At 45.4% G+C, this 13,276-nt stretch overlaps 1 long non-coding RNA gene across 2 annotated transcripts in view; it reads right to left on the reverse strand.

Annotated features, from left to right (window-relative positions):
- Positions 1 to 230: 230 nt before the first annotated feature.
- Positions 231 to 13,276, reverse strand: part of LOC110365484 (uncharacterized) — a 144,622-nt gene continuing 131,576 nt past the window's right edge. For both annotated transcript variants that reach the window (XR_010471630.1, XR_010471629.1), the window contains exon 3: positions 231 to 4,206. This is a non-coding gene — a long non-coding RNA (uncharacterized LOC110365484). The remainder of the gene's footprint in view (positions 4,207 to 13,276) is intronic.

Consider the following 13,276-nt stretch of genomic DNA (forward strand, 5'->3'; position numbering starts at 1 on the left):
ATAATTTTCCCTCAACAGCTCCTAGGGTTGGGGTGCAAGAAGCCTGCCCTTCCTGAGGTTCCTATATGGCAGCAAAAAATTAGTAAATAAATGAGGAAGAGAAGAAGAGAAGGGAAGAAGGGAAGAAGGGAAGAAGGGAAGAAGGGAAGAAGGGAAGAAGGGAAGAAGGGAAGAAGGGAAGAAGGGAAGGGGAGAGGAGGGGAGGGGAGGGGAATGGGGAAAGGGGAGAGGGGAGAGGGGAGACGGGAGAGGAGAGTGGGGAGAGGGGAGAGAGAAGAGGGGAAGGGAGGAGAGGGTGAGGGCGAGGGAGAGGGCGAGGGAGAGGGAGAGGGCGAGGGAGAGGGAGAGGGAGGGAAACCCAGCCTTCTTGGGGTCCAAAATAACACCAAGAATGCATCTTGAATGACTCCACCCTCTGCCCACAAGTGGAAGAGGAAAAGCCACAGTCTCTCTCCCTTCCTTACCCGTAATTGTTGAACATTTGCTCCACTCTTCCTGGCTGTAGCTCTCAGAAAGCTTTTTGTCCTTGGAACACAACCAGTGCCCGCAGGCAATGACCCACAGTGTGACATGTTGGCACCACAAGCCAGCTAGCACTCTAGGTCACCACCCTGTGCTGCAGAGCAGGACGCCACCTCCCTGGAGCTGGTCTACAGAGGTTGTACAGGAGCATCTCAACGGGGATTTGCCTTTATGTCAATTCTACAGAAACATTTCAAGGACTTGTTAGCTAAAATGATCTGTCTTCAAAGATACAGGTCTTTGAAGTTGAGACATCACTTTTGGAGAACAGCTGTAAAAAAAAATAAGCTTTACAACCTTCTCATGTTTCATCCATTTCATCCTACAGCTGATCCAGCTATCGTACATTTCTGTTTCTCCTCCACCTCTCTTGGCTATTGTTTTCCTACCATGTCTGTCATTGCAACTTTTGACAGATGCTGCTGTAATCTTCTTGCTGTAAAGTCCCATTAACTTCAACATTTACTTCAATAAATAACTAATTTCCCTTAACATGCTGAAAGGCCCATTGTCTTTGGTCTCTTTCTTTTCTGCCTAAATCTGTCATTAGAATTTATTGCACAACATCTGGACATTCCCTCATCTCATTTCTTCCTTGATGGTTCTGCTTTACTCCACACTGTAGCTTTTCTGTTCTTATTATTTATTTATTTGCTACATTGGTTAATTGTCTGCTTGGTTTCCCAACAAAACAAATGCTTTACATCGGGGTGTCAAACTCATTTTCACCAGGGGCCACATCAGCCTCATGGTTGCCTTCAAAGGGCCAAATGTAATTTTAGGATGCCCTTCAAAAGCAACCGCGAGGCTGATGTGGCCCCCAGTGAAACTGAGTTTGATGCCCTTGCCACAGATTCACAGAAACATCAGCTGGAGGGGACTTTCAGTGGTCTGTAGTTCAGCCCCACAACTGAAGCAACACTACCACCAGGGCTATATACCAGGTCACCCAGGACCTAGTCCAGCCACGCTATGAAAACTTCTCCATAGGCTTTCCAGATTGTCTCAGGGCTAGAGGGGACAGTGCTGCACATCCCTCCTAATCCCACCCCAAGGGCCATCTCCAGAGCTGCAGCAGCTTTTGGCAGAAGCCACAAGCCGGGCTGCTATGAGGTTCACTGTGCACAGGGAAGGGCAGCATCAGCTCTGCCCCAGGAAGGGACACGAGAGCCACCAGGTCCCCTGCCCACCTTGTCTCGGCATCTGAGGAGCTCTGCAGTGGCTTGTCCCAGGGGGCCACGTGGTCCAAGGCACAACAGGAAAACCTCCACAAAAAGGGCTGAGAGTTTCCACAGCGCCTGGCTCTGCTGTCTGTGATCCAAACACGCACTGGTTCATTCCACAGTTATCACCCTCCATGGAAACATTTCTCATCAGCAGGAATGGGGCTGGTACAAACAGGGTCATCACCAGCAATCAGGGAATTTTGTGGACATTCAGCTGGCTATTTTGACTTTGACTGTTCAAAGGTCTGCCAGGAGCCCAGGGAAAGGAAAGGAAAAGGGAAGACTGAAAAAGATGCACAAGCAAGTGTCCTCTGGACCTGAGCATGCACCCCAAAAATCCTGCACTCCTTAGAAGCTATGAGGAGATAAAAGTACAAGCACAGAGGCTGACAAGCCAAAGTCTGCAGGGTGACATGGATAAGGAATAGCACTGGAAACCATGAGTACTGTCCATTTTTTCATATAGTGAGAAGAGGAAAAACAGTTCTCTATAAATATTAGTGGAAGGTATGGAAATGCTTGTGCATATTGCTATAGAGACTGGTGATCCCCAAAATACATCTACAAGGCCAACAGAAACACCACATGGGCCACTGGCCCAGCACCTCCATACAGCCTGCAAGAGCATTAATGTGAGGGGCCTGGAGAGCCCACCAGTGAAAGAATTGTTAGAGAAGTTCAACAGTGTTATACTGAACACCTTAGGTTTTTTTAGAATGCTTTGCCAGCCATTTTCTTTGTTAAAGCAAGCAAGCTCCAATAGCAGAGTAACAACTGTATAAAATGTGTGAAAGCCAGCAAAATAGTTTCAATAAAAGTGAAGCAAACGACACATTGTGTAACAGCAAGCAAGAAAATTATTTTACCTAAGAGAAAAATTAAGAAAGGCTCTGTGGGGATTGTACGCGTGATCCCAGAAATAACTGGAAACAAACAATGAAACAAGTTCATTCCTGACACCATTCCAAAGGAGCCAGTGAAGAAAAAATGCACTGGGGAAAAATTTGGCCCTGCTGGAGTATTAACAACAACAGTGCAAATATTTTGATCAATAGCTAAGAGAAACATGTTGAAAAGGGAGGTGCAAATTAACTCTAGAAGGTGGAATGTCTCCTTTAGTAAAGGAGATGCACATCGCTAACCTTAAGAAACCAAACCTTGTATGAATTCCCAACAAGGGATACATCTGAGCCTTCCTGTTTTGATCACTGTCATGTCATTGAAACTATATTAGCTTAATGTGAATTTACAATTTACACTTATGTAAATAACAGTTGTCCAGATGTAAAAGATAAATAATCAAGCTCTCTATCTGTGAACCATACATCGGGGAAGGCTGGAGGAAGTCAGCTTCTAATCTGAAAAGCTGAAACAGGTTGATTAACTTCCCTTTATGAAAAAGACATTCCAGCCTGCTGGAACAACCCAGGTTGGATTAACTTTATAGAACAACCTGCCTGCTGAGATGTGATCCAAATGAAAGTTGCTGTTGATATATCTCTTTCTGTTTCTGGTCTAAAACTCAGAGGTTCTCGAGCAGGTTTCATGAAAGTGAGTTTTGCTCAGAAAAATAAGAAGGAAAAGGCTGTTTAGAAGCTTCCAAAAATGGACAAATTGATTAAGAGTTTTGCCTGGTGGTGATCCACAAATGAATTATTTCAATGGTCCTTTATGAAGTTCATAAAGGTGTTACACAACTGCGAGCAGTTACTATTATTATAGTGGGATCTGCAAACGAACATAAAGAAAACTGGCCACTTGAATGCCATGGAATTAATCTGGGCTTGGGCAGGAATGCCTTCTGCCCCTTGGGATCCCCAGACATTTCTACCAGGTAAAACCAGAAACACTTGCTACATCCACAGCTAAGCCCACGTGATTGCCATCATCCCTTCCCTCTGCTGAGTCTTAAAACATCACTAGAAGAGGAAGATTTTTCCCCACCTTGGTATGAGTAACAAAGTACAGCAAATTGCTAAATGCAAAACAATAAGATGCGATTTACCTTGAAATGCAGAAATCTTCATTTAACTTATGAGTTGCTTTGAAAGGGTTGGATTTTGGAGGCCGGGGAAATTATGCCACGAGGTACAGAGCAGAACTTCCACTTGTATTTCCTCCTGTACAATTCTTGTTTGCACACACCAAAAATGCTCTGTGACCCAAACCAACACAGCAGCACAAGGGGGATTCGCTTCCCCACCGCACCACAGCTCTGAAGCAACTCACCACTTTCAACTCTGCTGACAAATGGCTCTTGCTTTGGGCTTTGGTGAAGTACACTGTCCAGGGCTGAGCACCGTCAGTAAACAAGGGTGCTGTGTCACTGTAAATCAAAGCTGGAGAAGTGGACCCTCATCATCCACATCATTCAACTGACAGCTGGCTTTGTTTGGACTGCTTGGAGACAATTCCCGGGCATTTTTCAGGAGATGGTTCACACCAAAGTCTGCTTCCCCTAAAAGCAAGAGAGATGAGGTGATATCAGCAGTCCCAAAACACTCCCAGCAAACCTGGACACTCCAGAGACTCCCAGGGTCCCTCACATTGATGGACATGTTGAGAGAGCTGGGGTTGTTCAGCCTGAAGAGAAGGCTCTGGGGAGACCTTATTGCAGCCTTTCAGTGCTTAAAAGGAGCGTGTAAGAAAGATGGGGACAGGCTTTGTAGCAGGACCTGTTGTGACAGGACATCGGGTGGTGGTTTTAAAATAAAGGAGTGGAGATTCAGGCTAAGCATGTAGAAAAAAAACTTTTACAATGAGGATCAAGAGAGGTTCTCCTTCCCCTCTACTCTGCCCTGGTGAGACTGCATCTGGAATATTGTGTCCAGTTCTGGGCCCCTCAGTTCCAGAAGGACAAGGAACTGCTGGAGAGAGTCCAGTGCAGGGCAACAAAGATAATTAAGGGAGTGGAGCATCTCCCGTGTGAGGAAAGGCTGAGGGAGCTGGGTCTCTTTAGTTTGGAGGAGACTGAGGGGCAACCTCATTAATGTTTATAAATATACAAAGGGTGAGTGTCACGAGGATGGAGCCAGGCTCTTCTCAGTCACAACCAATAATAGGACAAGGGGCAGTGGGTACAAACTGGGACACAGGAGGTTCCACTTAAATATGAGAAGAAACTTCTCAGTGAGGGTGCCAGAGCCCTGGAACAGGCTGCCCAGGGAGGTTGTGGAGTCTCCTTCTCTGGAGACATTCAAAACCCGCCTGGATGCCTCCCTGTGTAACCTCATCTGGGTGTTCCTGCTCTGGCAGGGGGATTGGACTGGATGATCTTTCCAGGTCCCTTCCAATCCCTGACATTCTGTGATTCTGTGATGGTGAAATATTGGCCCAGGTTGCCCAGAGAGGTGGTAGATGCCCCATCCCAGGAGACATTCCAGGCCAGGCTGGACGGGGCTCTGAGCAACCTGATCTGGGTGAAGATGTCCCTCATTGCAGGGGGTTGGACTAGATGAGCTTTGAAGGTCCCTTCCAACCCAAACTGTTCTGTGATTTCATGTTACTTCCACATCACATTTGCTGCTCTAAGCACACCACTTGGTGGGGGGTGGGGCTGTGACACACTATTTCAGACTATTTGACCTGAAGCTCCCATACACAGAATGGTAATTATGTCCCCCAGTCACATGGGCAGATATTAACCTTGGAGATGTCACAATCACCACCTGGCATTTTCCAGAATTTTGTGGTAATTCCACTTTATAGGAGCTTCGTGTGTTCTTGAAATTTGTTTTCACTTTGGTTAAAAATAACCACTAAACAGGAAAGCTCAGTATTTTGAAATTTCCATCAAAGATTAAATCCTAGTCCTGGACTCACCTGTGTGACTTGCTGCTTCAAAGCCTGGGGCTCTGCAGTCAGGTGCCTCTGGCTTGGGGAGCTGGTGGGTTGGGAGCTCCCAGGGTGCAGCCTCCCACCAGCCTGCAGCCCTGAGCAGAGACACCTCCTGGGTTTTCCCAGAATCATTGTCCGTGATGGACCATTCCTTAGAAAGTTTTTATTTTAATCAACTCCCCTTCCTGATGTGAATGAAAAGCAAAAGTTCTGTCAGAAGCTTCTGGACCAACTCCAGTGGTGGAAGAAATTGCAAGTCTCAAACCACCTGTTTTTCTTCGAACAGTCAGTATCACCACTGAAAAACAAACAAAAAACCCCACCCTGCTGATAAGTTTACCTTGTCGCAGTATAAGGGATGTGCCCCAATGTGCATATAACTCTCAAATGGGGGTTATAATGCAGAATAGTTAAAGCCATGTGCCTCTGTCACTGCAGAGTTAGAAATACTTGTTCCTTGTTGTGCCATTACCAAGAACTTAGACTGGGGAGAAAGATCCAGTCCACTTCAAAAAATCTGCTTCAGCAAGTTCTTATCACTCGTTTTCTTTAGAATTCTTTCCACTACTTTACTGCCATTTCCATTGTTTTTTATGAAGTACACTATTTTCAAAATGTCCATTCCTCAAAACCACACAAAGCATCTTCTCTTTCAGAGCATCACAAATTCACTCATTCCTGCACCTCCCTCACCAAAGACAAGCAGCTAAATGTCCTAATTCTGCCAAAAGCGAGGAACAGGCCCAGGAATACATGGCAGAGAGGCCGATGAGGCGAAATTTGCCCCGAGTGCCTTTAGGAAACACGAAGCAGGTGGACGCAGCATGCCCAAATGAGACCGTGCTGATGAAGGGACAAGGTGGAGACGTGGCAGGGGCACAGGTGGTGCTGGAAGCCAGGCCAAAGCACAGCCCTGTTTAATTTCAATGAGGAACAAAGGTGTCTCTGCTTGACAAGATCCTTAGTATTTTAGTCTCCTTTGCCAGTGATAAAGTACAGCTGTAAGCCTGTAGAAGTTAGGCACAGCTTAAAAAAGCCCAAGATGATGGAGGATGTATCAGCATAAAGGTCATTTTAGACGGAAAAATATTATTCTCAATCTAGCTGCAAAGTTTTCCACTCAAGAAGCAAAGCAAAAAGCCTCCCACTCAACCTTTCTCTATTAAAAATTGGATGTGGAGTCTTTTGTCTGCACGCCGAGCAAAACAAACTCCAGGAGATGATTTTTTTTTCATAAATCTTGATAGCATCACTCTGAAGAAAAGCAACTTGGGAATTTCAGGCCTTATCAAAAACAACTGTGTCCAGAGCTCAGGCCTGGGGGAGAGACACGAAAGCCAAAGCAGCCCCGCAAACAGAGGTGGTGAGAGATTCCCCGTCATTAATCATTCACAACAAAGCATCGTATTCTAAGTGAGAGGCAATTGCAGCCACAATCTCAGGTTTACCTCACCTCTTAAACTGCAGATTGCACAGATCAATCTTAGGAGGCGTCCAGAGGGTAAAGCATCTGATTTCAGTTCTACACGTGCTTTCTACAGGGCTGACCACGTAAGTCAAAAGTGGCCAATTTCTACAGTAAATTTAATATTGTTCTTGCACAGCAAGTGTGTATTTCTAGTGAGTTTATTGATAGAGCTGTATTTCTTAGTTTACGAAAGATGTGACAAAACAGCATTTCAGCTCCAACTAGAAAAACATCTAGCTGTGTTTTAAAAGGCATTGAAGAAGCTTAAGGGAACCATATTCCAGACCAAACAAAACATTTTTCATTCCAGCTATTTAAAAATATTTTTAATATCTAAGTCACATTGAAGAATATTGCAAAACAAGACACTTCCAACTAAAAAAATCCAAATATTTCATTTTGAAATTCTAAGGGGACTTTTTCCTTGAGTCTTTACAAAAGCGTTTTTCTAAGCAAAACACACAGCGAACTTAGAAAATGCAACATCTGAGCATTACTGAATCTGCTCTCTTTACCATCTCCTCTCCAAGAAACTTTCTGAAGGCTTTGACTCCCATGACATCCAAGTGCCTCATTACACACAATGCTCAGCATCACTCTCTTTTATAGGAAGAGGAAATGAAAGAGGAGGCCCAGTTATGTGGAAGTAATTTGTCCAAGATCAGCCAGCAAAAGCAAAACAGACTATAGCACCCAGCCTGTCCCATGTTAAGAAGTATTAGTCTTTTCCTTACAGTATGCAAGAACTTAATGAAAGCGTTTTTCTTTTCTTCTTTTTATTTGATAGACTTCATGTCAAATGTGCCAGTAGAGATCAGGCAGACGGGATGAGGGTCTAGATACTGGACATCTTTGAGCCTAAGGATTTCCAGATGATTCTACAACCAAGTCTAGAAAACAAAGAGAAGTTGAGATCTGGGCACCTAAATTTACTGTAATATTTTCTAGAACTCTTACACGGGCATGTAGAGCAGGCTCCAAAACCTTGACAAACATCACAATGAAGATGTACTGGGTTGGAGGTGTTCTGTAGCACCTTAACCGTGTCTATGGGCTTCAAGCCCCAAGCAGCTTGAAAACATGGACACTAGGATCTTACTGCAATTCCCTGTCCCGTTTGAGTGAAGCCTGGGACTATGGGCATGAGGGCAGAAATAATAACACAGTGCAAATAATTTTTATCATTGCTTTCATCTCACCACTTGCGAGTTTTTTCAACGTAGCTATTAAAAAAATGAGCAGGAAAATAAGGGAACTGAAACCATGACGAGTCTGGTGTTTAGGTGCTTCTGAAGGTCTGCAGCATAGGGCACATGGGATTGGTTCAGTTCCCCCATTGTTTGGGGACTTTTAGGAGAAGTCTCATAGGGTGAGCCTAGATTTATGGACAGGCCCTCACGACAAGCCTCCCAAGCACAGCAAGCAGCCCCTCGCCCCGCACAACACCACGTTGGCTCTGGGATGATGGAAAGTGTTGGTCATCGAGAGGGGCTGGGAGCTGGACATTCCAGCTGAATTTGCTACAACAGTCATGGAACCGCAACAAGTCATGATGCAAACAGCTCAACTCATTTTTTTTTAAATCTGAGCCCATTTTCAGACTGCTTAAAAAAAAATATTCCCTGCTCATTTCACTACAAACCAGCCAAGTTTACTCCAAAATGACTCACTCTGTCACCGAGGGGGAAGGTACTATCTGCCACATGTGTCAGAGAAAGCCTATGAGGTAATTTCATTCTCTCACCATATGAAATCTATTATTTCCTCATAAAATGAAAAAGCAAGGATGTAGGTGGCAATCCCCAGACGGACACAAAAATGAAAAAGCTCTGGTGGATTGCTAAGCACGTTTAGGAAAAAACAAATACGTTTTAATCATGGTGAATATTTCTTTGTATGGGAATAGGTTTTGTTCATCTTCAGCATCTACATAACATTTGGCAGTAACAGCGTAAGCCAGAACCCATCTGCAAGCGTATCTCATTATTGATGCTGACATTTCATGATGAGTTGAGTTACCCAGGAAATTCAGGTGCCACGAAGGGTGAACAGGCACATATAGCATGTCTTTTGCTTCCTATGTAGTTCCATTACTCTTTGGTACACTTCCAGATCACAGGAAATACAGTCTTGCTCACCACGTTTTCTGGACCCTCAGCATCTGCATTAAGCACTCACAGATGTTCCCTTTGCTCTCTACACCTTTATGCACGACAGATCCTCTCACTGCAGGCTCTCTGCTGAGGTACAGTTGTTTTCTCACTTCAAAAGGAATTTCAGAACCCGTTTCAGTTCATCTGCGGAATTTTCCATCTGAGTGTTGTTATTTATTTGCATTGCCACCACGCACCAGAGGCCAGTCATTAGCAAGGGCCCTGCCATAAAAGTACTGATGAAACTCACATAGTCCCCACTACACATTCCCCAGAGGACTGTGAGGAAGCAAAACCCGGCATTTTTTTAATTTTTAAATACCTCAGGTTAAAAAGAGGGATGGAAAAGGAAGTCTAAAGGGAGAGACACCAGAACTGAGGACTTGTCTGGTGAATCAGCAGAGTCAACGCTGTAGCTTCCCTGCCAGTTAAAGTGCCACTGGGACAGACAGCTGAGGACCCGTGCAGATGAGCTTCCAAACTAGTGAATTCTTCAAGCAGCATTTCACAACATCCAGTTTAGGAGCATGTCTTTCGCAAGAGATACTTTGATAACCAAATTTCAGTCTTCAGAAACACACAGAGTTGGGGAAACCAGCAACAGGAATGTTCTACTTGTACTGAGACCTGCATGGAGTGGGAGGCGGTATATCCAGTAAGGACTTGGTGGGCAGGGGGTGACCTTATCTCCCTTTCCTATGAAGGTGGAACACTCAAACTGTGAACAAGCTGCCATTTGCACTTGAGCAGTAAAGGGTTATTTGGCCTTTAGAGGGCTGCTGGGGCTCTGAAGGACCCCAGAAACTCCCAAGGCACAGCTCTAAGTAGCCCCTGATAAAACAGAAGAAATTAACACCACTATTTCATCAGCTTGCACCAGATGAGGGTTACACAGATCACAGGGTTGGGTGGCTACCATAAGACCCATATGTTGAGAAATATTGAGTCATTCTGGAATTTGTGTGGCGCTGCACAGAAACTCTACAGAGAAATAAGCTGGTGGCTTGTGTACAAACACCAGCGTGCTCCAGCCTGCACGAGAGAGCAAGACCTGGGAGAGGAGCCCCGTCCTCAGCAGCAGGCCTCAGCTTCACAGCAACAGGAATTAACTCATTTATCTGCTTTCCACAGCAGCACTGACTGAGGTGGGAGAGTTGGTAAAGCAAAGGCCTTGTACCCAATTTGTGGCGCAGGCTGGGCATTGCTGTTCTCCTGGGTTAAAGAGCCCCACCAGGGAGAGACAAGCACGTTCCCCACAACAGGAACCCAGCACAACCACCAGAAAGCCCATCTTACCACCCACAGCCTGCCCAGGACAGAGCTGTGACACAACTCCTTCACCGCCCCAAATCCAAATCTGATTCTGTGCTCAAAAAAAAAAAAAAAAAAGGCAGCAAAGAAGAATATAAGAAGCCAACTCTACCAGCCAAAACTCCTCTGCTCCCTCTCAGACCAGCGGCACACTCCTCCAGCCACCAGCCTTAGTACAAGCTGTCTGCAAAACCTGCCATGCCAGCAGCCAGAGCCTGCTCCACCAGCCAGGACCTGGCATGGCAGCTCAGTGCCAGGACACAGAGAAGGTTGCTCTTCAGCTCTTCTCAGCAACAACAGCAGTGACATCCATGCAGCTATGGGAAACAGGAGCGATACAACTCCTGGGCTGGTTTTGATACACATTGCTCTTCTCTCTGGCAACTGGATTTGAATTTTGGCTTCAGACCTGTGCCCTTAGGTGCCCCAGAGACTGAAAGCACACAAAGCGCCATCAGGGAACAGGAATGGCCAGAGAATGGTCAGCACAGAACATGGGCTCAGTCACTGTAGCAGCAGAGCCCCAACAGGAGGGTGCTGGAGCACTGGAACAGGCTCCCCAGGGAGGCAGTCATGACCCCAAGCCCGTCACTATTCAAAAAGATAACACATGGTGTGAATTTTGGGGTTGTCCTATGCAGGGACAGGAGTTGGACTGGATGATCCTTGAGGGTCCCTTCCAACTCAGGACATTCTACGATTCATTCTAAGATGTACTACATATATAAGTGGGGATTTGGGGATGGAGGTAATGAGCCAGATGTAAGAAAACGCTTTGCAGTGGCAGTAAAAGAGATGCCACCTCTGCAGTGTTGCGGGGTTTCTTTTAGGCATCTGTTCCAAACAGGAAAGTGTTCCTAGAGGAAATATTTTTCAGAAGAGATTAAAAAGACTTTGACAACCCAACCTATTTTCTTCCAGTTCTTGGATACTTGCTAGTTTACTAACATTTTCCTCACCCCTGAGAATTCACATGGCCAAGTCAGAAAGCCAATGCCAATACTCCATCTGACTCTTCCAACTGAAAAATGTAACTAAAAAGAGGAACTTTTGGGGGGTAAACTGAGCTCATCTGCGGTGGTGGCTTTTATTCAAGATGGGCCTGAGCCAAGTTTCCTTGCTCTCTTCTCTCAGGACCGTGCTCTCACGGGGGCCAGAGACTCCACACAGACACCCAGTGTTTCTGCAGATGGTCCATTTTAGGAGGTGAAGCTCCTTGCAGGTACAGCTCTCCCTTGCCTGAGGTACTGATCAAATGGAAAGCTTATGGGCCCAGTTGCCCTTGTACTCATGTCCGTTCTCTGTGGACTGACGTCAAAGATGCTACACATTCGTGTTGGCGTAAATAGCGAGAGAGAGGAGAATCAATAGCTATTCAGCCAAATACAGGTCACTTCCATCCCCTGGCCAAAAGTAATCTTAGGATAGCATGCAATTTGGTACATTGATTTTAATATATTGGCATTTCTTCCCTCTTACTGTGTGAACATTTTGTTTACAATTTCAAAAAGCCACTTTGGAAAATGCTGTTATAAATCAGGATAAATAAAAGCTTGTTCTGTTCGCCTCCAGTGTCCGACATTGCTAATGTGGGAGGTAGGGCAATTGGGGATACAAAAAAACCACACAAACACACACAAACACAAACAAAACACAAACACCAAAACCAAGCTTTCTTTGCTAAGTCCTTAGTGCTTCAGGTAGGTCTGGACTGTAAATCTGTTGAGCATTTCAACAGTTACTCAACAGGAGTCTAATTTAGTGGAGGCTTTTGACTCTTTTTACCAACTAATTACAGTAGCCATCAGTATTCCTTTAAAGCGGCTGTGGATTGCACACTGCATCTCTCAGCAGGAGGCAAGCCTCGTTCATCTTCTCTATTTGTGTGTTACTTTAAACCAAAGAGCAAAGGGATAATGTAGATCAAATGTGTATTCTGGACCAGTTTGGCTCTGTTGCAAAGGGTAAGTGTGGAGCTTCTCTTCAATCAGCAGAAGAAGAGGCAAAGCTCAAACTGCTCTACAAATTGCCCATAGCATTTGAGGAGGCAGTAGAGGACACGGCTGCACTTTCCAAAGCAAAATGAGTCACCTGTTGTCTGCAGGAGCTCGTGCCAAGAATGGTCAGATCTGAGCTCGAGGGAGAGCTTTCCAGAGGACTCCAGCCAACAGCTGTTTCCCTTCAGCTGGACTGCGATGAGAATCTAGTCTCAAATTAAAGCATTAAAAGAAAAAAATAGTACTAGATGCCAAAAGAAGTGTGAAGGCCAAATTTCCCAACAAAATGGAAACATGGACTGTTGGAATTGTCTACCCTACATTTTTGCTCACGCACTATTCCCAGCTTAATGTGGTGACCCTGCTACAGCGTTGGGGTTGGAGCTCTGGAGAGTTCCTGCTCCTTCCTGAACAGGTCAGAGGACCAGTCTCCTTCATAGATGTGTTCAGCCTGATCCAGAAGTTCTAGCAGATGATTGTTCAAGCAGTTCTAAGGCCCAGGGGTGGTTTGGGGAAGGCAATTTCCTTAGTGGCACGTGAGGAGACAAAAGCAAAGATCAAGCTGAGCGTAAGTTGGATCAGCATCCTGCTCCATCGCAGTCTACCTCTATGCATGTTGCTTCTTGCTGGTCTCCTGAAGGTATTATGGATGCCTGATGAGTCCACCCAATTTTCACAGATCGGGAGATTGCTCTGATTAGTTACCCTTCTGTGAAATGGGGCTAATGCTTTTCTCCTCCATACAGGAATTACTGTGAGAAT

The sequence above is a fragment of the Columba livia genome, chromosome 3, assembly GCF_036013475.1.
Source record: "Columba livia isolate bColLiv1 breed racing homer chromosome 3, bColLiv1.pat.W.v2, whole genome shotgun sequence".
Taxonomy (NCBI): Eukaryota; Metazoa; Chordata; class Aves; order Columbiformes; family Columbidae; genus Columba; species Columba livia.